Below are 23575 nucleotides of genomic sequence, written 5' to 3'. Positions count from 1 at the left end.
AATGACAGTATTCAACAGACATCCTGTCTGGGGTCAGTGAAAATTAAAGACATGAACACGCCCAGTATCCCCCACACCGGCAAAGTTTGATGACTGGCAATATTTCCTTAATATCACTGAGGAAACACTAGACGCAATGGTTAGGCTGGTACCTATAATTCTTCACTTTCCACTCCCGGTGGGTGGTTAATATGGCCGATAGACACTAATAGATGTCAAGCACGTTTTTTTAACACTTCAGGGGGTTTTACAATTAACAGGCCAGACCCTCGCTTTGTATCAGGTCAACACACAGGTATAGTTACAACATATAGTGTGGGTAAACTGTGCCAACAATGGGTACAGACTAACACGTTAGCCGCAGTTCAAAAAAATCTTAACACTCTTTCTGAAAATGTAGACTTGCAGGATTTTCTGCTAGGTCCTAGGAACCAGCGCTCTAAAAGGTTCCTGTATGCTATGTATAATGAAATCTGGAAACTTTTGCAGATGGAAGCTGCTGCGCGGTTGAGGCAATTAGATAAGGAAACCTTAGAGAAGGCTTTAGCAGTTGTCGACAACGGCATGAACACTCTGTCCAACAGGATTTATTCACTATCCAACATTGTGTTGTCTGCTATTGATATAAATCAGACAGACATGTCCCGTTTATATCATGGACAAACTCAGCTGCGTTCAATCATGCAGCTAGGTTGGACATTACAGACACTGAAAAATTGCCACATTCCATGGAAGTATATTAACGGTAGTGAATTGTTCACTGCTTTTGATCATTCCTGGGAACAGCAGACAATGGCTAAAAGGGAAGCTAGTTTCACCATGCTTCATATTGAAAAGTTAGATAAGTTGCCCTTCACGATAGCAGAGAGTCCTTCAACAATTTGGCTCCTACATCGCATAATTAATTTGCCCATTTTAACCTTTTGTTTCTTGAATTGCTTGAAACATCTTGCAGCGGGCAGGTTCAAGCAACTAGGCGATAGCTAGATTAAGGAAGAATGGGAGCTGCCCTTTGATTATAAATGTTTGAACGGCGAAACAAAGGTTTTTCTAAGCGGAAGCGAACGTGAGACTACTGTTAGTCATTCAATGATATGTAAACAGGTGTCCCTTCACGGCCTTTGCAATGTGGGGGTCACAAACTTGGCCTGTTTTCTGAAGGGTACTCCCGTTCCTTTGATTCCACTGGTATTTCATGTACTTTCCAATGGAAGTTATGTGGTACTGAGCGATCAAATTTGTTGCAGCATGTGACCAGGAATTGCCTACGCAATCGCGGTCTCAAAGGTCGTTACGTGTTGCGGACATGTTTCATTCCCACCCACACGAGAGATAAAAGTAACTGACATGTGGCCCCACATAGATACTATTAATGTAAGACAATGTAATGTATGACAAGCTGAGCAGACTAAAGGCGTTACTGTTTCAAAAACAGGTCGCGTTGACATCCGCTAGAGAGACTTATGCTCTCCAGATAGCGTGATCATCAGCCGAGATACAATCCCTATTAAATACCAACTTCCCCAAGCACTTTAGAGAACTGGTATCCAGAATATTCAATGCATCAAGCACCGCTGAGATTGTCCATTTCTTTAAGGCTGTCGGGTCAGGATTTGTGTCCATCTTCCAGACTGTTTTTGGAGTCATCCCATCTGCCATCCATTCACTCTTTTCAAGCGTGTTTGGTGGTTTCCCGATTATTTTGGCATTGATTGGCGGACTACTACTGCTATTTCTTCTTATTCGCAGTGATTGTTTCTTTCCAGCTACACAGAGCACTGGAGACGCTCCCACCAACTCAACTGTGCCGCGAACGCATGGTTCGGATCTTCGATGCCTCCTTGCTGGTGGAATTGGAGCGTAATTGCTCGTTGTCATTTCGGCCACTTCTCTGGTGCATACAACCAGTTTTCTGCTGCGTGTGGTGCCTCTTCGAACACCTGCCTATGGTGTGTCTTGCTGTTGCACCGGCATCTCCTGTGGACCAAGAACTGCTGATGTCCCCGTTGAGGGTTCATTCACAGTCGTGACCCTTGAGACTAAGGCTGCTCTGCAAGGCCACTTATGAGCCTTCGGTTCTAATATCTACTATGGAAAATGGCACTGCTGCAGGTGGACCTGCACAAGAGACTGACACGCACTACTGCTCTGTGGATCCATCTGCCTACCAGGTGATCGAGCTAATATCTGACGATGTGGACTCATTCTTGAGGTCCTTGATTGGTGACTTCGATAACACTCTTCAAGATCATGACTATAGCAATAATTTGATGAATTGGCTCGCCATTCCCGATTCAAAGTATGCATTCAAATTGTCTTTACTTTGGCCTGCTGTGCTTGTCATGGTTGACATTAAATTTCTCTGTATGTATTTTTACCTAATATTTTTAACTACTACTTTTTAATACATTTTTGAAACAGACTTTTTTAGCTAGTCTTTATGCTTTTAGTCCAGAGCAATTTTTGCGTTTGGATCCATTCACCTTTGGTGGCGTCCAGTTATGGCGTCATACTTATTACGGCAATAGGGAGGGTGTAGTGAATCCTAGTTTGTTTTTATGGTATAACAGGAGTTAGCTGAGCCATTAGCTTGCGGACTCATGCCCCCATCACCTGGTGACTTTTAACCTATTTAGCTTGCTCTGTCTTAGCCCATTTAATTATTTAATTCTTCTAAAATGGCTCCCTTGTTTATAGTTAGGCCACTTGTTATGATTTGCATTATCAGTGCCACTGCATTAAGGCGTCAAAATCAAGTGACAAAGACAAACAAACTGGAAGTGTTCACATTCAGGGACTTTCCCTCTTCATGCTTTTGAGGGAATTCTTTATATTAACTGCCGCCCCAAGCATGCCTGTTACCTATTGTTTGGGAACACACCTACGTCAAGAGGCCAAGTAGATCTGTATAAATACACCACACTTTAGTCAGATAATCAGAGGGATTCCAACCAAAGGGCATTGCCATCATTGCTGATATCGATGCTTCACATCATCTTGACGCTGACTCAGTCTTCATGTTCCTGCCGAGTCTGAGATAGAGACCTCATTCCAAGGTAACGAGGGTTGGGGGCTCCTCTCATGGACATGGCATTGGCGGATTAGGTTTAACGTACCCAGCTCTTCTTTAGGTAGGAGGTTAGGCCTATCATGATAGGGTATTAGGACATATTACACACTTTATGTCTTTTCATGTTATTGCAAGATGGTGGGGGTCTTTGTAATAATGACTCTTGTCTTTACAATTCTGTTCCTTGCACTATCCTAATCGTTGCAGCCCATGCAACTTATCGCAGATCGCAGTGGTGTTACATAAAAACTATTGAAACTTTACTGCATCTTTGTTATTGTCTGTATTTGTTTGAGACATGATATATCTGTGAGAAAGGGGTAATCTCCGTTTAACCATGACACTCCCCGAGATGTCATACTATTGAGTCCATGTCTAAAGGCTGCCACAAATCCCCTTTTACTATTTGGGTTTTTGGTGAGGTGCTGCTAGTGAGCCGGAAGGGTTGGGATGACAGCTGTGACTTGATGTAGGATAGGCATAGTCGCCTACAAACATAAGTACTGTCATCCTTAAACCAGCAGTCTTGCCCAGAGCAAGAGTCCAAACTACGACAGTGAACACTGAATTAGAAAGATGGTGTGGAACTGTCTGATTTCAAATACAGACTGCATCAATAGGCATGCCTGAGAGAGGTTTTGAGAGCCAAGAGGCTTGCACCCATGTCAATAAGGCAAGTGGTACATTTAACAAAACTGGTGTAGGAAAGTCCTCCTTCTTGCCCTGATCACCCAACCCTTTTGGACAGGTTTTGGTGGTTACTGACTCTTGGCTCTGCCATGGTACTGCTTACCAGTGCTCTGTCTAAAGTGGATATGCAAATTAGGCTAATTATAATTGGCAGTATCAAACTACCATAAGTCCCTATTATATGGTAAGGCACGTAGGTTTAGGGACCCCAGCATAGGTAGTGCACCCATAGGTGCACTGCTGCCCTACGCACACACATCCACAACGCAGGGATCCGGGACAAAGCTCTGGAGTGGACCACCTCCTTCCTCTCCGGCAGAACCCAGAACATCAGACTCCCCCATTTCCGATCCGAAGCCTCCAGCATCATCGGCGGCATCCCCCAAGGACCATCCCTCAGCCCTACACTATTCAACGTCTACATGGCCCCGCTCGCCCACATCGCCCGGCTACACAACCTCAACATCATCTCCTACGCCGACGACTCCCAACTGATCCTTTCCCTCACCAAGGACCCCCTCACTGCCAAATCCAACCTCCACGAAGGAATGAAGGCCGTCGCTGAATGGATGAGGAACAGCAAACTGAAGTTGAACTCAGATAAGACGGAGGTCCTCATCCTCGGTGCCAACCCCTCAGCCTGGGCCGACTCCTGGGGCCGACCGCTCTGGGAGCAGCCCGGACACCCAACGATCACGCATGCATGCAACCTGGGCGTCATCCTCTACTCAACATTCTCCATGACCAAGCAAGTCAGCGCCGTCTCCTCATCCTGCTTCAACACCCTCCGGATGTTCTGAAAGATCTACAGATGGATCCCCCAGATACAAGAATAACAGTCACCCAGGCCCTCGTCAGCAGCAAACTTGACTACGGAAACGCCCTCTACGCAGGAGCCCCGGCCAAACTCCTCAAACCACTGCAACGCATATGAAACGCCTCTGCGTGCCTGATCCTCAATGCCCCCGGCCACAGCCACATCACTCCCCATCTGAGAGACCTACACTGGCTCCCCGTCAACAAAAGGATAACCTTCAAGCTCCTCAGCCACGCACACAAGGCGCTCCACAACACCGGTCCAGCCTACCTCAACAGACGACTCACCTTCTACACCCTGTCCCGCCAACTCCACTCAGCCAAGCTCACTCTCACCACCGTTCCCCGCATCCGATGAACGACCAAAGGGAGGCAGATCCTTCTCCCACCTCACTGCCAAGACCTGGAACACCCTTCCTTTGCCCCTACGACAGACCGAAGACCTGCTGACCTTCAGGAAGCGCCTCAAAACCTGCCTATTCGAGCAGTAGCAGCACCTCCCTCCCCTCAGCGTCTTGAGACCCATACGTGTGGGTAGTGCGCTCTACAAATACATTGATTGATTGATTGATTGATTGAAGGTGTCCAGTGTCATTTTAAAGGCAGGCCTGCCTTCCTGGCTGCTTTTAAACTAAAGCTATATACAAATTCAACTTTGGAATTAAAAGTACTTCTAAAGTCTTAAACTACCTTATTTTTATATATAAACCAGCCCTATGAGCCCCAATGGTTCAGTACCATGTAACTATAAGCAGGGACCTTACAAAGATTGTTTTATAAGCCCTGGTGAGGTAAAATAGCCAAATTTATTTTTCCCTCACTGTAGTGAATGGCCTGTATAGGCTAAAATGGGGAGACTTTATTTTAATTAGCAAAGGCCCCGCAGATACCTTAAGTTTGGTATCAAATTAATTGTTATAATAAATCCCACAACTTGAAAATGTTGGATTTAATATAACTAGTTCAGGTAAAGAGTTTTAAAACTCTACCTGAAAGTTGCCAACTTCAGCTCTGTAGTGCCCTTCTCTGATTGGCCAGTCTCTGGCGGCCTGGACAGGTTGCCTTGATGAGGTGTGAGGGGGCCTGAGCTGAACACAAAGGATGTGCCTGGGGGAGGAGATCTGCCTCAGCAGATGGTGGAACAGGATGGGTTGAGAGCAGCCAAACTAGTCTTCAAAGGCAGGGAAGAGCACTTAAGGTAGCTTAGGACCCCTCCCACTTCCGGCAACCCCAGACAATTAGGTGCCCTGTTGATTAGATTAGGAGTGGGCAGAATAGGGGTGTATTTAGGATTGTTAGTCACACCAGATGGTGGGCTCAGCCAGATCTAACCTCCAGAAATCACTTTCAGCCATGTTGGATTTTTGAGTAATGTTGCTTCCTGGGATTGGTCCCACGCAGTGGTCATAAAAGGTGAAAGGAGCCTGTCTGTGACTGGACAACAAGAACACCCTTGCTTTCCACCAAGGAGCAAGGATAAATATGGCAGAGCTGCACCCACACCTCAGATTTCTACAAGGAACAAGACAAGGAAGAAGAAGGACTGCCCTGCTGGATCCCTGACCTGCACCTGGACACTGCACTCTGAAAGACTGCACCAGCTGCACACTTGGGCTTCACCACTAAAAGGACATTGCCTGTCTTCTACTACTTCAAGAAGGGACTCCCTGTTTGCTACATGTACAAAGGAGCTGCCCGGAGCCCCCTGCATCAAGTCCTGCAAGCAGAGCCCAGCTGACCAGCATCCAGTAGCCATTTGAGGGTTCTGACCAGGTGCATTCTAGAAATTATAGTCCCAGCTCCCAAGAAGCATCTCAGAGCTTCTGGAACCTTTGAGCAAGCCATGGACACTTCAATGATCCAAAAGGGACCTCTGAAAGAAGATCCAGAAGTTTGGAGACATTTTGAGGTGCATTGTGGGAGTTGTAGTCCCAGACCCCAAGAGGCAAACCAAAGCCTCTTAACCCTTGGCTGGTGCTGTGGACCACTTTCCTGAATCAAGAAGCACTTCTGAAAGTAAGAGTGGCAGTGTTACCTCGTGAGTGGCCTGAACTCTGGACTTTGTCCCTTTCCAGTGTGACCTTTTTCAACCCTGTGATTGCTAGTTGCTTCTATGCCCTAGGAAACATTAATTCTTTAAAAAATCTGATTCCCCTGTCATAGTCATAGTGGCAGACTATTACTGATGGCAATGCCTTGACACCTCAGGTATACTGATACTGATGGAAGGAGCTGGTCACTTAAAAGATGTGTAATGTGTCCTGACAAACTCAAACATGGAAGTAAGTCCCCTCATGAGTCACTGTCTGCATGGTATTGGCATACATAATCGAGACAAATCCTGCCAGGGTGGCTCAAACCCATAGCCAATGTACAACCACCAATGATCTACACTACATCTTCCCACTTGTAGGTTACCCAAACCCATACATGCCTACCACTAGAGAGTTGTGAGTACGTACTTACCCCCTTGTGTCTGCTGTGCTGCCCTCAATCGCCCATCTGCCTCAGAGTAGGCCATCGCCAAAATGTGCGCCACTTAGGCAGTCAGGGTCCGATGGGCACCCCTCCCTCATTGGGAGGACGTCCCCACCTGGGCCTCAGAAGTCTTACTGGCTCAGCGTCTCAAGTTCTCCCACTGCTTTCTGCAGTGGGTGCTACGCCAGGCATGGACCACCAGGGTCCGCACTTGCTTGGCGATGGCACGCCAAATCCCCTTCTTCTGATGGGCGCTGACCTGCATGGGTGACACAGACAGAAGGAGAAAGTCATGTAGAGTGGCATCACAGCAACAGCAGTGGACTTCACATCTCAGACACATTTCATGACCCCACAAACGTGCATGTATGGCACTAACGCACCAACTCCTTTACCATCTGCACGCATCCATTTCGTGTGCATCATCACAATGCCTTTCAAACCCACACACATTACTATCAGAGAGGACAGAAACATTTGACTCACCCACTGCTCTGGTGCCCCATACAACTGTCCATACAGCAGTAGGACCACCTAGTTTCTCCAGCTCCTCCATGGTGAAGGCAGGGGCCCTATCTCCTGCAGGACATGGCATAATGGCTTCCAGAGACAGAACACGGTAGCTCACACTATGGAGGTCTTGCTTGCACGAGTGTCAGGAGTCAAGTGAGCTATGCAATAGAAAATGGCTGTTGCGTCCGTCGTGTACATGACCCTTACCTGCAGCGATGATCATCATTGGCCCCAGTCTCCCATTGGCAGCAATGTTAGCCAATGAGGAGCTGCAAGGTAGTTGAGACTGCCTGCCGCCATGAGGACTAATGCAGGCGGAATTAGGTCACTTCCATCTGTCCTGTGCTTGCGGGACAGGTGGCTGCCATTTTACATGTATGTAGTGTACTGTAGGTAAATGATAAGTGCGTCATGTATGATTTTGGTGGCATGTGCATAGATTATCTGTGTTTATGCATCAAAACATGGTTCACACATGTGACATTCATAGACAGTGAGGTTGGATGCACAGATAACTATGACACAACATGTGCAATCATTTGCTGGCTCATAGATGTGGTAACCATATATATATATGATCAAATTTCACATACACCTTGTTACCTGCTGGAATAAGGTGTTGCTACATGGAAGTGTCAAATGTATTGTCTGTGCCAAGCTGTCTGTCAGGGGCTGCAACTGTCATCAACAATGTCATACACGGTCAGTCTACATGGCAAAATGGATTCAGTGTACTTCAGCGTTATGTCCACGGCACTCTTGAGTGCTACATGTATAGTGTTCAGTGGCATGTGAACTGTTGACATCAACTTGTGGCTATTCCTCCTGCCTATTCCTAGATTGGGTGCAATGGTGAGAATGAGACATGCACCTGTGTACTGGACCCTAGTCGATCTTACTATCCTCGAAGAAAGATACATCATACAGATCTATCGTCTGAACTGTCAGACCATCATGGAACTGTGTACCCAGTTGGAGCCAGATCTCTTGGCTGCCATATGTAATCCCTATGCCATCCCACCAGCAAGTGTTGTCTGTGCTACAATTCCTTGCCTCAGGCTCGTTCCAGATTACAGTGGGCTTGGCATCAGGGATGTCACAGCCCATGTTCAGTCATGTATTGAAGGATGTACAGTGTGCTTTACTCAAACATCTGGAGAGCTACATCAGGTTCCCCCAACATGCAGATTTGCCCACTGTTAAAACTGACTTCTACAATATGACACATATCCTTTATGTGATAGGGGGCCATAGATGGCACCTACATTTCTTTGGTTCCACCCAGGGCCAATGCACAAGTGTACAGGAACAGGAAAAATATTTACTCCCTCAATGTCCAGGTGGTGTGTCCCGCTAACCAGTATATCTCCCAGGTGACTGCCAAGTTTCCTGGTTCTGTGCATGACTCCTACATTCCGAGGAACAGCAGTGCCCCAAACATGATGGTACAACTACAGAAAAAGAGGGCCTGGCTCATTGGTATGTATCCAATAGTACGTGTGCATATGTTCTCTCACCTCTCTTCACATTCTGCCCTCTGTCTCTACCGGTATTGTGATGGGTCAAACCTTTGTGCACACATGTGACTCTGGGTATCCTAACCTACCCTGGCTGCTGACACCAGTGAGATACCTGACCACAGATGGGGAACACCATTTCAATGAGGCCCATGGCAGGATGAGGCAAGTCATCGAAAGTACCTTTGGGCTACTGAAGGCCAGATTCCGGTGTCGCCACAACTCAGGAGGTGCCCTGCTCTACAGACCACTAAATATCTGCCAGATCGTTGTTGCCTGCTGCATGCTACAATGATCTAGCCCTGAGACATCACATCCCATTACTGGATGTTGAGGAGGTGGCAGCTGGATCAGTGGCTGACGATGGTGACATAGATAGTGATGAGGAGGCAAATGATGATGATGCAGCTGACACTAGAACAGAGTTGATCCAATAATACTTCCAATGAAATAGCGGTATGTGTTAATTATGTGGTAGGTGAATTGTACCTCTGTCTGCCTTGTGACATTGCTCCTCGTGATGTGTACCATCAGTGAAGATGTCAAGTGCAGCTATCCCACTGTGTGGGTTTGGGGAAAACATGTTGGCCACCAGAGGAGGTGTCACTGTTCTGATGTCAGAACTATTTTAACTACGCTGTAGTCTAGCATCACATCTGCAATGTCTTGCGCATGTTGTATGTACCCTGTACTGCTATATCAACTGCAATTAGACTGTAAATATATTGTTGTCATCAGTATTTCTACCTATCCTCACTGTACACAATGGATGATTATGGAACATACCTTTTACTGACAGTGGAACTTGCCTTTAGTGGAGTAACATCAGCTGTGAGGAATGAACCATTGGGAATGCATGTTTGGAAAATGTGGGTCTGCCATGGTAATATATGTTAACATTCCCATTGCCTATTCACACTAGGGAGCTCGACAATGTACTGACTGTGTGTTGAGTGTGCAACATTGACTCCTATTGTGATGGTTGTCCATGTCTTGGTCTGTTTGCAGGTCTGTTAAGTAGCACTACTCTGGTTCCTGGTTTGACTGGTGGCTCCCTTGATACAAATTTTCAGAATATGCCTGTTCTACTGTCATACTCCCTGCACATTGCTCCCCCTTCTGTCCATCTTCCAGACTTTTATTGGTCAATGTGTTAACTGTAATGACATATTGTACAACAGTAAATCTTACTTATAACAATAAAGACAGGTAAGCAGTAGCTGTGCTCAATATTGTTTATTGTGACTCACAAGTGAAATGGGTGATTAGTGCGGTCATGGTGGATGACATCATCAGAGTAGTGGGACCTGCTGTAGGTAATCCAGGTCCAGTATCCAAAGGGCCATGTGAAAATGGAGACATGATGGTGGACAGTCAATAGGGTGTCTCATTGGCACACAAGGGAGAATGTTCAGAAGAGGCTCACTTCCTGGCACTGGTTTTGGTCTTGGCATCAAGTCCTGCAGGATGTCAGGAATCCGCAAGGTGCCTCCTTTGTTATCTGTCAGCATCCACAGGGATTAGTGTTAAATCATATCTCTGTTCTTGGTTAAGCCTTCATGTTTCTAAGTAAACATGTTGTGCTCAGTTACACAATTGGTTTTATCAATGCTTGTTTTACCAATGCTTGTTTGCTAATGTGAGCAGGTGTAGACATGTGCTTCTAATTGGGTGTGGTGACTTATCCACATGTGGAAACTCAACTGCTTTCCTGATTGGCTATAAATAGCAGAGTGAAGCATGCCTCCTTGCTTGGCTTTCTTTTGCTTCCTGATCTCAGCATCTGATTTAGCAGTCCAGCCCCTGCTGTCATCCTCATATTCAGGGCTTTTGAGGCAATTATTTTCTTCGTTCCTGTACCAGCTGACACCAGGCATTTCTCCAGCACTCCGGAAAAGACTGCAGCTAAGCGACTAGTATTCTCCAGGGAGTTTGTTCTTTGAGCGCCATGCTTTCCTGGAACAGCTGGTGTATTTCAGACCTCGTATATTTTGGCAGAGTGCTTATCTTGAAGAGACAAATGGATTTCTGAACATTCTACTTTATTATTGTAGTTACTTGCCTAAATGTGCTTCAGGAAATCTGTTTGAGCTCAAGTACTACAAAAAGTGACAGTGAAATTTTAAAAGAGCATTTACGTGACTTTTCTTTCTCTAATATCATAACTCTTGGATATAAATTGTCATTCATGCCTGTGTTTCAGGTTTGAGGAATTTGCTTTTGAAGGTTTTTCACACACACAGTGAAACCAAACCAAACTGTGCCACCCTAAATGTTTCAAATCAAATCAAATCAAATCATTAACATTTATAAAGCGCGCTACTCACCCGTGCGGGTCTCAAGGCGCTAGGGGAAAAAGGGGGGGGTTATCGCTGCTCAAACAGCCAGGTCTTTAGGAGTCTCCGGAAAGCGGAGTGGTCCTGGGTGGTCCTGAGGCTGGTGGGGAGGGAGTTCCAGGTCTTGGCCGCCAGGAAGGAGAAAGATCTCCCACCCGCCATGGAGCGGTGGATGCGAGGGACAGCAGCGAGTGCGAGGCCAGAGGAGCGGAGGAGGCGGGTGGGGACGTAGAAGCTGAGGCGTCTGTTGAGGTATTCCGGTCCCTTGTCGTGGAGGGCTTTGTGTGCGTGGGTGAGAAGTCGGAAGGTGATCCTTTTGCTGACTGGGAGCCAGTGCAGGTGTCTCAGGTGTGCGGATATGTGGCTGCTGCGGGGTATGTCGAGGATGAGGCGGGCCGAGGCGTTTTGAATGCGTCCCAGAGTGGACATTTGTATTTCTTGGATTGTTTTTGTTCCTTTTAGTTTAACCCTATGCATGCAGGAAAGCTATACGTGATATAATGAATGCCATTGTTTGTCTTTCTTGTGCATGATAAGTGCAACCACAGTTCTAATTGTAGTGTGCAACAGTGAATCTCTGTGAAGCCAGCCCAAGTGTCACAGTACTTATTGTTATGGTACTCAGTTTGGCTTTTTGGTAATGCACTGTTAGTAATTGTGCCAACAGTTATTATTATCCAAGAAAAGTGCTGGAGCATCCCAGTGTTTTTCTACCATTCCCGTGCCCATATCAGAAAGAGAGATTCAGTTTCAAGGAAGTTGAGAGCACTAACTCTACCATCACTCTGTCAACAACGACCTGCCCCCCGAAGATACAGGGTGTCTGGCTGGACCAGCAAGACGTGGCAGTGTTTTGTCTCTTTCTCTTCCACTCCCCCTTTCCTTTTGGGACACCTGCCGGGGTTTCTGTGTCCACCAGGAAGTGTCGAGAGGTGTTCCAGGAGGTCGGGCATACCATCGCCCCTGCAGACATCCTGCTTTTCAGGTGAGTGGCCCCGTCTCGACACACGATGTCTGGATGGACGACTTTGTTTGCATGGTGTCCCTCAGCTACAGAGGAAGGGGTGATGGTGGTCTGCGGGTCCTCTGACAGGGCCTCCATCCCACTAGCTGCGGCAGAAGTGGATGTCTCAGTTGGTATGTGATAGTGGAAGGGGTCTGTTGGTGGCTGGAGGACACACGCAGGATGGTAGTAAGTTCCTTCAGCAACCCTGCAATGGAGGCCATGGTAGCATTGTGAGCCTGACAGTGCTGCATGGCCTCCTGGTGGTATTCCCTGCTGCCTCTGGTTCTCCTGCAAGGTTGAGAGGATCTGGCCCATCTTGTCCTGGGATTGCTGGTATGCTCCCAGAACTTTGGAGTTGGCCTTCTGACAAGTTGCTTCCCTTGGGGGTCCCATCCCTAGGTCCACAGGTGCCCTCCCACTGCCACTGTGCCTGTGCCCATGGCACAGTATGCCCACTCACAGTTACACCAGGACCTTCATTGTCTTGGGTGAAGGGGTTGACTCTGTTCCTTGTACTGTGGGGCACAGTGCTGATTGTACAGTCCTTGGAACACAGGTTTGGGGATGAGGGGTTGGCTGTGCTGTGCTGGTGTTGCCACTTGGGTGAGGACTCAGATGTGGGCAGGGTGGGGCTGGTGGTGGTGGACTGACCAGTTGTCCCAGATGGGCCAGGTAAGTCATCATAGTCCAGACATCCACTGGGGCCTTCATCCTGGGGAGTCTCTGGCATCCATTGCAGGGTGACAGTGGCAGAGGTACCCATGGATGGAGAGGGAGAGAGTTACATTGTGGAGGTGTACTTGTTAGTATCATAGTTTGATGCATACGGTGGCTTGACCTGCTTCCCAGTGATGGCAATGACAGATGCAGCTCTGCAGACATTGTTTGTGGGAGATGGATTGTGACATATTTTTCCATGTTCCATGCTCCATTGAGAGTAGTGGATAGTGGATATAATTGTTGTCATTGCCATGTAGTAGTACGCAGTTGAAATATCCAGTATGTGTAGGATGTGCAATGGTTTTACGTGCAGGTGTTCCACTGTGAGGCGGGAATGGCATCTTTTCATGTGTAGGGATTTATGCATTGTGGGAGTTGTGGTGCTTGCTTTGTGAGTGACATCCATGCACTAGGGAGGAACTGTGTGGGGATAGTGGGAGTCGGGTGGTGTGGCATGCAGGGAAGAAGCATCGGGTGATTGGGGATGGGGACAGAAGTGTGAGATGGGGTGAATTGGGGAGTGATAGGGTGGTAGGGAAAGCATGTTGGACAGGAGTCGTTGGTGCCAGGGGACTGCTGTTGACCTACCAGAGTCCAGTCCTCCGGTTATTTCAGTCAGGCCCTCTGGATGCATGATGTCCAAGACCTTCGCCTCCCACAACGTGAACTCTGGGGGAAGAGGTGGGGGTCCACTGCCAGTCTTGTTGATGACAATCTGGTGTTGTGAAGCCATGGAACGCACCTTACCCCTAAGGTCATTCATCTGTTCCTGATGTCCTCCCTTGTGTGTGGATGAGATCCTGTCAACTATCCTCACTATAACTACAGTTTCCTGGCTATGGATGTTTGCTGGACATGTGCTCCCAACAGTTGTGGCTCTAATCTGATGATTTCATCCACCTTGATCCTCAACTCTTCTTCTGTGAATCGTGGGTGCTTTCGACGGGACATGGTGGTAATGATGTGGTTTTGGAGGCGGGGGTATTGTGCAAGGGTGTAGTGTTTGGGGCTTGGTGGGGAGTGGGGGGTGCTTAGTTTGTTGTGCTGGTGTGTTGTGGTTTTTGTGTGCAGTTGTGATGTGTGTATAGTGTTGATGGTGCAGTTGTGTGGTGTATGCTTTGTGTGAAGTGTATATGTGCCTATGGTGTATCAGTGGTAGGTGATGGGTTTGTGGCTTCTCGCTGTCTGTCTGTAGTTGTAGCTGCAAAGGATTGTGGGTTGTGTGGAGGTGTGTTTTATAGTGGTGGGTGTGGGTGAGTGTAGTGAGGTCATGTGTGTCAGGTGTCGGGTATTCATAATGTCCAATGAGGTGTTGGGTTCTGGTGGAGGTGATCATTTGAGCGTGGTGGTTCACACCCCCAATGGTTTTCCGCTGTGCAATGATCATTGTGCTGGTTTGTGGGTTGTAATGTGGAGGGTTGGATGTTGTTGGTGTGGCGGGGCTGGTGATGTGACCGCCTCTCTCCTGCACTCGGTCGGCCTGGCGGTGTCGGATTTGTGGCATTTGTTGGGAGGTTTTCAGTATGTGACTCATAATATGGACGTCAGGATACTGCCATCACTGTTCGTGTTTTGGCAGCCGCCACCATGACAGTCTTTCGAAAAGAACGCCAAACGTGTAATGACGGTCTTAGTGCCTGATTTAGAGTCTGGCGGAGGGTGTTAGTCTATCAAAAATGTGACAGGTAGCCTGTCCACTGTATTATGAACCCATTAACTTATGGAGATTGTAATACTGCAGACGGGATATCTGTCACGTTTGTGACGCAGTAACCCTTCCACCAAACTCTAAATCAGGCCATTAGCAACTGTCACCAATTCTGTTAGCTTTTTAGTTTGCCATCAGATATATATGAAATAATCTCTGCACAAAAGCAGCACCAACAGCCTTCTGAGCCATCTCCATCAGAGAAGCTACATCCAAATACCTTTCAAACATATCCTTGAGTCTGTCCAAATAATCAGCTGCCGCATTGTCCTTATTTTGTTTGCAATTCGAAATCTTAGCCCAATCAGTTTTCACTAGACATACCTCTAAAATTACATTCAACAGTGCATTCTTTGCAGCACTCAACTCCCCATCCCTTCTCATGGACCACTTTTGGCCATGATGTTTTCTCCATCAGTTGCCCCATATCTCACTAGGTACTATGAAAATAATAATAACATCACACTTCAGAAACAGTCAGTAGTTCTTCCAGAAACTTGATTGAATTTCCATGAATGTCAGGGAATTGTTTCATTATGTTCAATATATCAGATGAAGGTCCAAGGAATGTGGACCACAACTCTACCTCCTCCCACTGGGTAGTCCCTCAAAGGGAAAAGGGTGGAAGATAATTGACTCATCATTAGTGTCACTTAGGTGGGGAAAGGGGTACCTCTGTCTTGCAGCAATCCAATGTAGTGAAATAGGCCTCAGACTTACTCATTCTCCCCCTCTTTAGTTGGTATCTGATCAATCACAAAGAACTTCAATTTAGAAGTGGCTCTATTGTGGAATGTGTTGAAATGGGGAGCTACTTGATATTGTTGGTCTATTGTTGAAACTTGACAAGCTAGTAAGCAGGAACATGTTGTTTCTTGCACAAATAAAGGTATGTGCGATAAATTGTTGTGTTGCTGTCTTCTTGTCCTATGCGGATTGAAGCAACGCTGCTGATTTTTTAAAGGATATTTACATTCCCTGGCACATAAACCACAAAGGCTAACACAATCCTTATTCTATCAGTCAATTTCATCACAGTGCTCCCTTGTGCATGAATGCCTTGCGATACAGCAGCCAGCAGTCACACAGGTGCTGCTCTATTTCAGGGTGTCTCACCAGCTGCATCTTGTACCCCATCCGTCAGCATAAGTAACATGTCTGACAAATCCTCCTCCCTTTTGTTTTCTCTGTCGTTCTCTTTCTCTTCTGGCTCAGTGATCTGGGGAAACAGATAGGGAGAAGCTGGGTAAGAATGCAGTCACTCTGGCATCTATTTTATTTTAGAGCCTTTCAGTTTCATCTGCAAGTTAGCTAATCTCTCTTAATAAAAAAAAAGTTTCTATGTTCCGGGAAAAGACTTCCCATCTTCATTAGGGAGTCCCACCCACCTTCATAAATATTTCCACATGCTTACCATATTTTTGGCACACAGTATGGACAGGATTCCCTTTTGGTGTGGGCTTGCTATATTTAGACTGTTTAGTCCCCATCAACATCTCTTATGATTCACTCACACTCAAGTAAGTGGGAAATGTTCTCAAGGCCTTGTGCCCGCATGTCAACTTGTGGAGGGTTGTAGGGAAGCAAATGGAATAGGGAACACTTCAGTTGCATTTTCTTCAAACTAATCTTGTGAAGGAGGGTCAAGACAGTAATGTGCATTCACACCCAAAGATCCCATTCAACAAACCTTGAGTCCACAACTGGCAGGACTCATGATGGCATTGCAACTGATAGATAAGAGGGTCTTTTCCTGTCACATGTTGCTATGCACTACTTCTAGAGCCCAATTGCTCTTTACCATACTCAATTTCCTTTTTCTCTGGACGCTTCTCAGCCCTGCCTACCCAATATTTTCCTATTTATTCTCTCACTGTCTCCTGTCCAGATTACAATTTTGTGTGCTCTTTTTGACAGTATATTAGCCACAAACAGTATGAGCTATAAAAGAAGGCAACAAACAGTAAGCACTATTTGACTTTACCTATAGTTTTTGGTTTGATTCTCACTCATGAACTGGCCAGTTTGCAAGGTTCAGCAATGGGCCATTCTCCACCCCTGTTCCCCTGAAAAAACTTCCCCTTAACCTCTGGCACCTGACGTAATCGTGTAGAGCCAGGTTCAGCACTACTCCTTCTCTATCAGGAGAGGCATTTCCCGATTCTGCATGCTGCACCATCTGTTAAAAATAAAGTGCACAAACTTGTGAAGGCTAAAGTCGAACTAGCATTAAATGGAAAACAGCAGACAGGAGGCCAAACTATCATAGACAATTGTCATTTTAACTGACCAGAGCTCTTGCTTGAAAATGGTCTGTTGGGGTGCATGGCTAAAATACACAGAAAAGTATATATAAATAACTATATAAGTAACTATAACTTGTGCTCCTGTGACTTTTTTAATGTAAATTAAAATGTTTAGTTACGTGTGTGGCGTGGGGTTTGGGGCAAGGCCTGGCCTGTGGCCAGGCCCTGCCATTACCCTCCCACAGGAACACACAACTCCCTTTTATATTTTTTAACTCCTGAAAATATAAAAAGTGCACTCCAGCACTAGGCTTGAAAGAGTTTATTTCATGTGTCCAGCTACCAAATACAGCATACGGATGAAAACGAAAAGCACCTACGGGTTTCCATGTTCCAGATACCTTGCTCATGGGTGACAAGCTGTTTGTAACTCTATGTTTTAAAACACACCATGAACCATGTGGTGTTTGTTGTGAAACCAAATGATGAACTTACAGAGTGAATACAAACAAAATGTCATATGCTGGCCATCCTAGACCAGCGAAAAAGTAATTAGTTACTCTAGCAATAAACATATGCCATGTTGGATACATTATTACGGACATGTTCAGATATCCGCAATGGTATTCTACAGTCCTATAACAAATAGTTGTGCATTCTGGTTCGAGTGTCACCATTATGCCCAAGTGGACAGAAACCTCGTGGTTAAGCGTAAAGGCCAGCACAATTTCATTCCATATAATTTACATATCCTCCTATATAGCTTAATCAGACTAAAACAATCATAACAATAACAAGGTAGTCGCAAACTCATAGTTCATATTTGTAAGGAGTGACTATTATTCCCAAATGGGTGTTATGTTACCCAAAAGCTGCACAATCAAACACTGATGCAGTTCTGTAATGTGAGCCTCTCTTTGTATCAAGAATATCCTCGACCACCTTACGTCTGGGGAAGCATATACATTTAGGCAATATGATATGTAGGGTCATTTGTGGCTGACAATAATCATGATATCTGTTTGCTAAGTGTAAGTGATGTCACTGACCATGTCATGAATGATGTAATATGTGAGTTCACAAGCAGTTCATTGCGGGGGCATAGTCTGCTCAGGTGATTATAATTGCTGAATTTCTATGGTTTTGTGTGTGTAAATCTGAGCGTAACTATAATGTCCCTGAAAGCTTTGCGTTTTTTTTACAAAAATTTAAAGGTTTTTTAATTATTTTTCCTAGCTACAATGTGCCTGTAACCTTTGTGTTTTTTTTAGTGAATTACTAAGGATTTTTAATATTTGTTATATTCAAGATGCTGTGTTGCAATTATCAACACCTACATATACATTCACATCCTCATGCTATTAAGCTGGTCGATTTTGCGGCTATGATGTTCTAGCAGGGTGATAATCTTGCACATGACATCCTGGCATGCATCCCCAGGGGCACCTACACAGAGACGATTTTAAACAATATCCCTACACTGATCAGCTCTTCAACTGTATATGATTCTGAAACTACACCAAACAGCATTGACTAATTTTTTTAAGTCCTCCGATCTGTATATTTTATGAACAGAGGTTTGTGAAACAGCACAGTGATGATGAACAAACAATAGCTGGAAACTGTAGGTCTGGTGATTTCTATCAGATATTGGTGGTCATTACAACCTCGGCGGTCTTTTAAGAAGACCGCTGAGGGACCGCCATGCGGAAGACTGGCAGTAGTGACGGTTTGCCGCTCGGCGTATCATGACCGTTGGCTGCTCTCCGTCGTTTTTCCGACGGAGAGCCGCCAACAGCCATACTTGCAGGCGGCGGGGAAGTGGAGGTTGCTCCACCTCCACCGCCACGCCAACAGAACACCGCCGAGCTAATCACATCCTGTGATTCTGCGTGGCGGTGTTCTGTTGGCGATGTGGTGTTGGCGGAGCCGCCCCCATGGCTCCCGTCCCCTCCCAGAGGATCGACGGAACAGGTAAGTCGATCATCCGTTAGGGGAGGGGGATGGGGAGGTGTTGTGTGTTGTGTGGGTGCATGGGGGTGTGCGTCTATGTATGTAGGGGGGTGTGTGAGTGCGTGTATGCTTGCGGGGGTGTTGCGTGTTTCGGAAATGTGTACGTGAATGTGGGTGTCTGACTGTGTGTGTGGATGTTGGCATGTATGTCGGTGTGTGTGCGTGTATGTGTGTTGGTGGTGCCTGCGTGCGTGTCGGGTGTGTATGTGTAAGGTAATGTCGGGGTCGGGGTGGGAAGGGGGGCACTGCCACCTTTGGGGGGTGGCAGGGGTGGTGGGGAGTGTAGGGGAGGGAGTCGGGGTGGGGATCGGGGGTGGGGGAGACCCCTATCAGTGCTAGGGAAGGAATTCCCTGGCACTGATAGTGCTTACCGCCATGGATTTCATGGCGGTTCCTACCACTGGAAATCCACGGCGGTAAGCCGGGTCACAATACCAGCGGCGGTATTGTCACGGCCACCGGGCTGGAGACCCAGGTCTCCAGCCCTGCGGGCGGAACAGGGAAGCGGCGGATGACCATGGCGGTAACCGCCATGGTCATAATACTAAAAAAAAGACCGCCAGCCTGTTGCCGGTCTTACCGCCACTTTAACACCGTCCGCCAGGGTTGTAATGACCCCCCACTGTCTTGTGTTGGGAGATTTCTGGTTTGTGTTCCTTGTTCTAATTTGTAGCGTGTGACAATTTTCAGGTGTTAATAAATGTGTATGCCTTTTTAAATTAATAACCCCGAGCTGACATTCCAACATTATTATAGTTATAGTGTCTCAAACTTCATATCACACCCCATTCATTGCTCGCACAAGCTAGCTCGGAAAACCAAGCTTGCTTTAGAGGCCCAACTCTCTATCACAATTTTCAACAAAGAGCCCTGTCTGTCCTCGCCTTGTGTCTTCGTGTGCGGCTGTGAATAGAGTTAAGGGTATGAAATAATGGTTACTTCTATCACGAGGTCTTCAATGGTATCAAGTTGTAATATTGAAAGTCCTTGCTGTGAGTACCTTAGAAAGCACTTTCCATTTCGTTTCTTTTCCTTCTGCTTGATTCTCTGTTTGCCGAATCCCTGTCTTCTAGTTACGCTCTATTAACATCCAACACCTGGCTGACCTCTGCCACTAAAGCCCCTACAGTTATACCGACTAGTGGTGCCCGCTTTCTTGAGTGAGAACCCTTGCCTAGCTGGCAGTATGAGGGTCGCTTGGTTGGTGGCATGTACTGCTACTTAGTCAAATGCACAAACCCTTTGCACCAAGCAACCTAAGTCCAGTTAAATTTTCAATTCAATTGATGTTTTATTTGCATTAATCTAACCAAATCTTTGTGTTTAAAAAACTAAAAACAGTTTATCAAGAGGATTATACAGCGATAAACGTATAGTAATATTAGTGGGAGTTACAATAGGATGTGCAAGATCAACCAGCCTTGTTTAACGATGCAAAAAGCCTTAGCATGCAGATACGGACTCCCTGTATTTTCATCTAGCCATGTTATGGTCTTCTGCATCATTTCAGGGAGGCATTCTTTCTCCCTGTCAGTTTGTCAGAGCTTATTTTTCTCGAATTTAGTTGTCAGCTGAAAACAAATTTATTGTTTCAAATACATATCATATACATAGAATAGGCTTTGAGTCAACCCCTTCCTCACGATTGGATGGTTTAGTTGTCCATCTCTGGTGTCTGCATTTCATTCAATGGCTTTCCTTCTACGTCATGGAGTTGTCACACCTGGGAGCATTTCGGTCTCACAGTATGCCGGATGGAGGAGTTGTATCCTTTCATTCCTCCCTAGCGATTACACTTTTTTTTGTCTCAGCACTCCAGATTTATGCATTTGCATGTGAATGGCTCTGCCTTTTGCAGCTGAGACCTATTGGCTTTGCCATTTTTTGTTTGCACTGCGTGCTAATTGGCTGTTCTTCAGCAGCTATGTTAACAGATTTCATATTCCGGCAACAATGTTAGGATATTTTCTACTGCCCTTGTTCATCTTTTTGTTCTGTGTCTATGGTAAGCTCGGGGCTAACAGAGTCGTGAAAAACGCATGCATATTAGAAATAGGGGTGCAAAGGGCGGGTGCCATGCAAATTTATTTTCTTCTGTTATTGATCCATGTAGACTAAATATGTCCTTTTGCATGCGTTCATTTACTTCCTTGCTTGGGGAGCGTGATCCTCTATTGACAACCTTAATCTACACTTCTTCATTGTTGACTTTAGGTAATATCCAACATTTGTTGGATGGACCACCATCATGTCTCCATCCAGTTCATGTGGGAAAGTCTGAATATGTACTCTAAAACATGACAACGAGAATATTTGAATTTGAATAATCCAACACTTTGACTGGAGACGTGAACCCATTCCAGAGTCAAACCTTCTGTGAATTCTAGATCTGTGAGCCATAATTTTACTTAGCCTGGAATGTTGCAGGATCTCTGATAATGGTATTCTAGAGTTAAACTGGGTTTGGCGCTCTCATTGCTACATGGGAAATGTCAGAGTGGCAGAATGGCCAGTGTAGCCCCGGATGCATGTCCAGAATCTCCTGCATGAAGTTACCTACTTTGTCCCTAGTTCTAGGAAGCAACCAGATATCCAAGGGAGCCACATTTTTAAAGTTTCTAATCCCCAGTGACCTCAGAGCAGGGTGTGTTAATTTGTAAAAACAAAAAAACAAAACGGAGGGCCCAAACTTTTCATAAAACCCTGTCACCAACATGTATGTTGTTGAATACCTAGCCTGATTTATTTACACCTCATGTCTCTTTCGTCACTACTCCAGGGCTTAATTTGTGCTTGTTGTTTCGGAGCACTGGAACTTATTTTTGAGGGCCGGCACTTATTTTCTGCCTCAAAAATTTACTGCGAGCAAAAGACACATATGGGAAAGACGGAGGAAGAGAAAAATGAAAAAGTTCCAAAGATAGAAAGCAAAAAGGTGCAAGAGTGAGCTGAAGGGGCAGGGAGTGGCTTTAAAAGGATTAAAGAGGCTCGAGATGGCTTTAGGGTTACTCTGGCTCTGTATTCTGTGTTCATACATTCATTTAATTGCATCAGCCGTGTGTTTCAGAGGAGGGCTTTGGGCACCGGCACGTTTTTATTTACAAATTAAGCACTGCTTACCCTTCACTTCCTGTCTCTTCAGCTCACTTTTGCAGATTCGTTTTCATCACAGCTTTAGCTCTTTGGCAGGGTTTATTCATCTTTCTGCTCTTCCCTATTTCTTACTCTTTCCTGCTTTCTCTCTCTCTTGCTCTGTGTGTAAATCTGATGATGCAAAATAACCCACAGTCTAAAAAAATTAGTACAGGCGCCCACAATCTGCAACAATCTGCAGCCAAGGAACCGGCCTCCTTCTTTACCCACAAGGCAGGGCGAACAGCCTGCTTGTGTGGTGTCAGAGGAGTACCAATAAGGAAAGCATGAACTTCCTTGGATAATATCAATAAGAACTCTGGCTGTGGTCTGTAGTGTAGCCAGTGTGTCATGGGTCCTAGTGCAAGGAAGGAAATGGGCCACTGACTGCTGTATGAATTATAAAATCTAGTAACAATCAGGGTTCCTGACCCCCCAAGGTCTCTGGCCCGTGCCATTGCACCCGCTGCACAAATGGAAGGTAAGCTCCTAATGGTCCAGCTCACCAGCAACATCAAAGGATCTACACTCATACATGGACTATTAACACAACATCCTCTGTCAAGATGATCCGTTTGCGGTAATCAAACCTGCAATTATTAACAGTCCCAAGGATCAATAATGCGAGAGCTGGAGGTCCCTTCTTTGCCTTTATTGTTCCTAAGCTCTGGAATGCCCTTCCATTGCAAATTAGGAAGACTGAACCTGAGCTGGTTTTCAGAGAACTGTTAAAAATGTTCCTGAGTAATGCACAATCCAGCCGTGCACCTGATCTAGCTATGCTCTTTAAAAGTCCTGGAGACTAGACTAGATTTATCTCTCTGTGTCTTTCTTATAGTCTCCATTGTGTAGTTATTTTCTTTTTCAATCCTCATTATATTTTAATTGTATCTTCTTCCCCTTTCTTTTTATTAAATAATTCTCCTCATCTTCCTCCTGCTTCCTCCTTACTTCTCCACTATAAGCTCATCTTCACCCTCTGCCCCTTTTCTTTCTCCTCCTTTCACCTTTTCATCATCTACTTACACGCCCTCTCATATGTCCGTCCACTATCTCTTCTCTTCTCGTTCTTTGTCATTGCTTTACTATCACCTTGTAAATCTTCCTCCTCTCCCCCAATTTGATGCCTTTATCTGTGTGCGTCTCCCCCTCCTTTTTTCCTCTCCTAGCCGCTCGCTTCTTCTTCAGCTGAGTCTCTTTCCAGTTTGAGCGCATGGCTTGATTGCTTTGCTCATCCCTCCACCCTTCCACCTCTCGTTCCCGCTCAGCAGCTGGCAGAGACACACATGTACCTGTGGTAAGGCAGCGAGTGTACAGGTGAGCCGGTTCA

This window comes from Pleurodeles waltl, chromosome 3_1 (assembly GCF_031143425.1).
Source record: "Pleurodeles waltl isolate 20211129_DDA chromosome 3_1, aPleWal1.hap1.20221129, whole genome shotgun sequence".
Lineage (NCBI taxonomy): Eukaryota > Metazoa > Chordata > Amphibia > Caudata > Salamandridae > Pleurodeles > Pleurodeles waltl.
The sequence above is the reverse complement of the archived record's forward strand: the minus strand, read 5'-3'. Positions refer to the sequence as shown.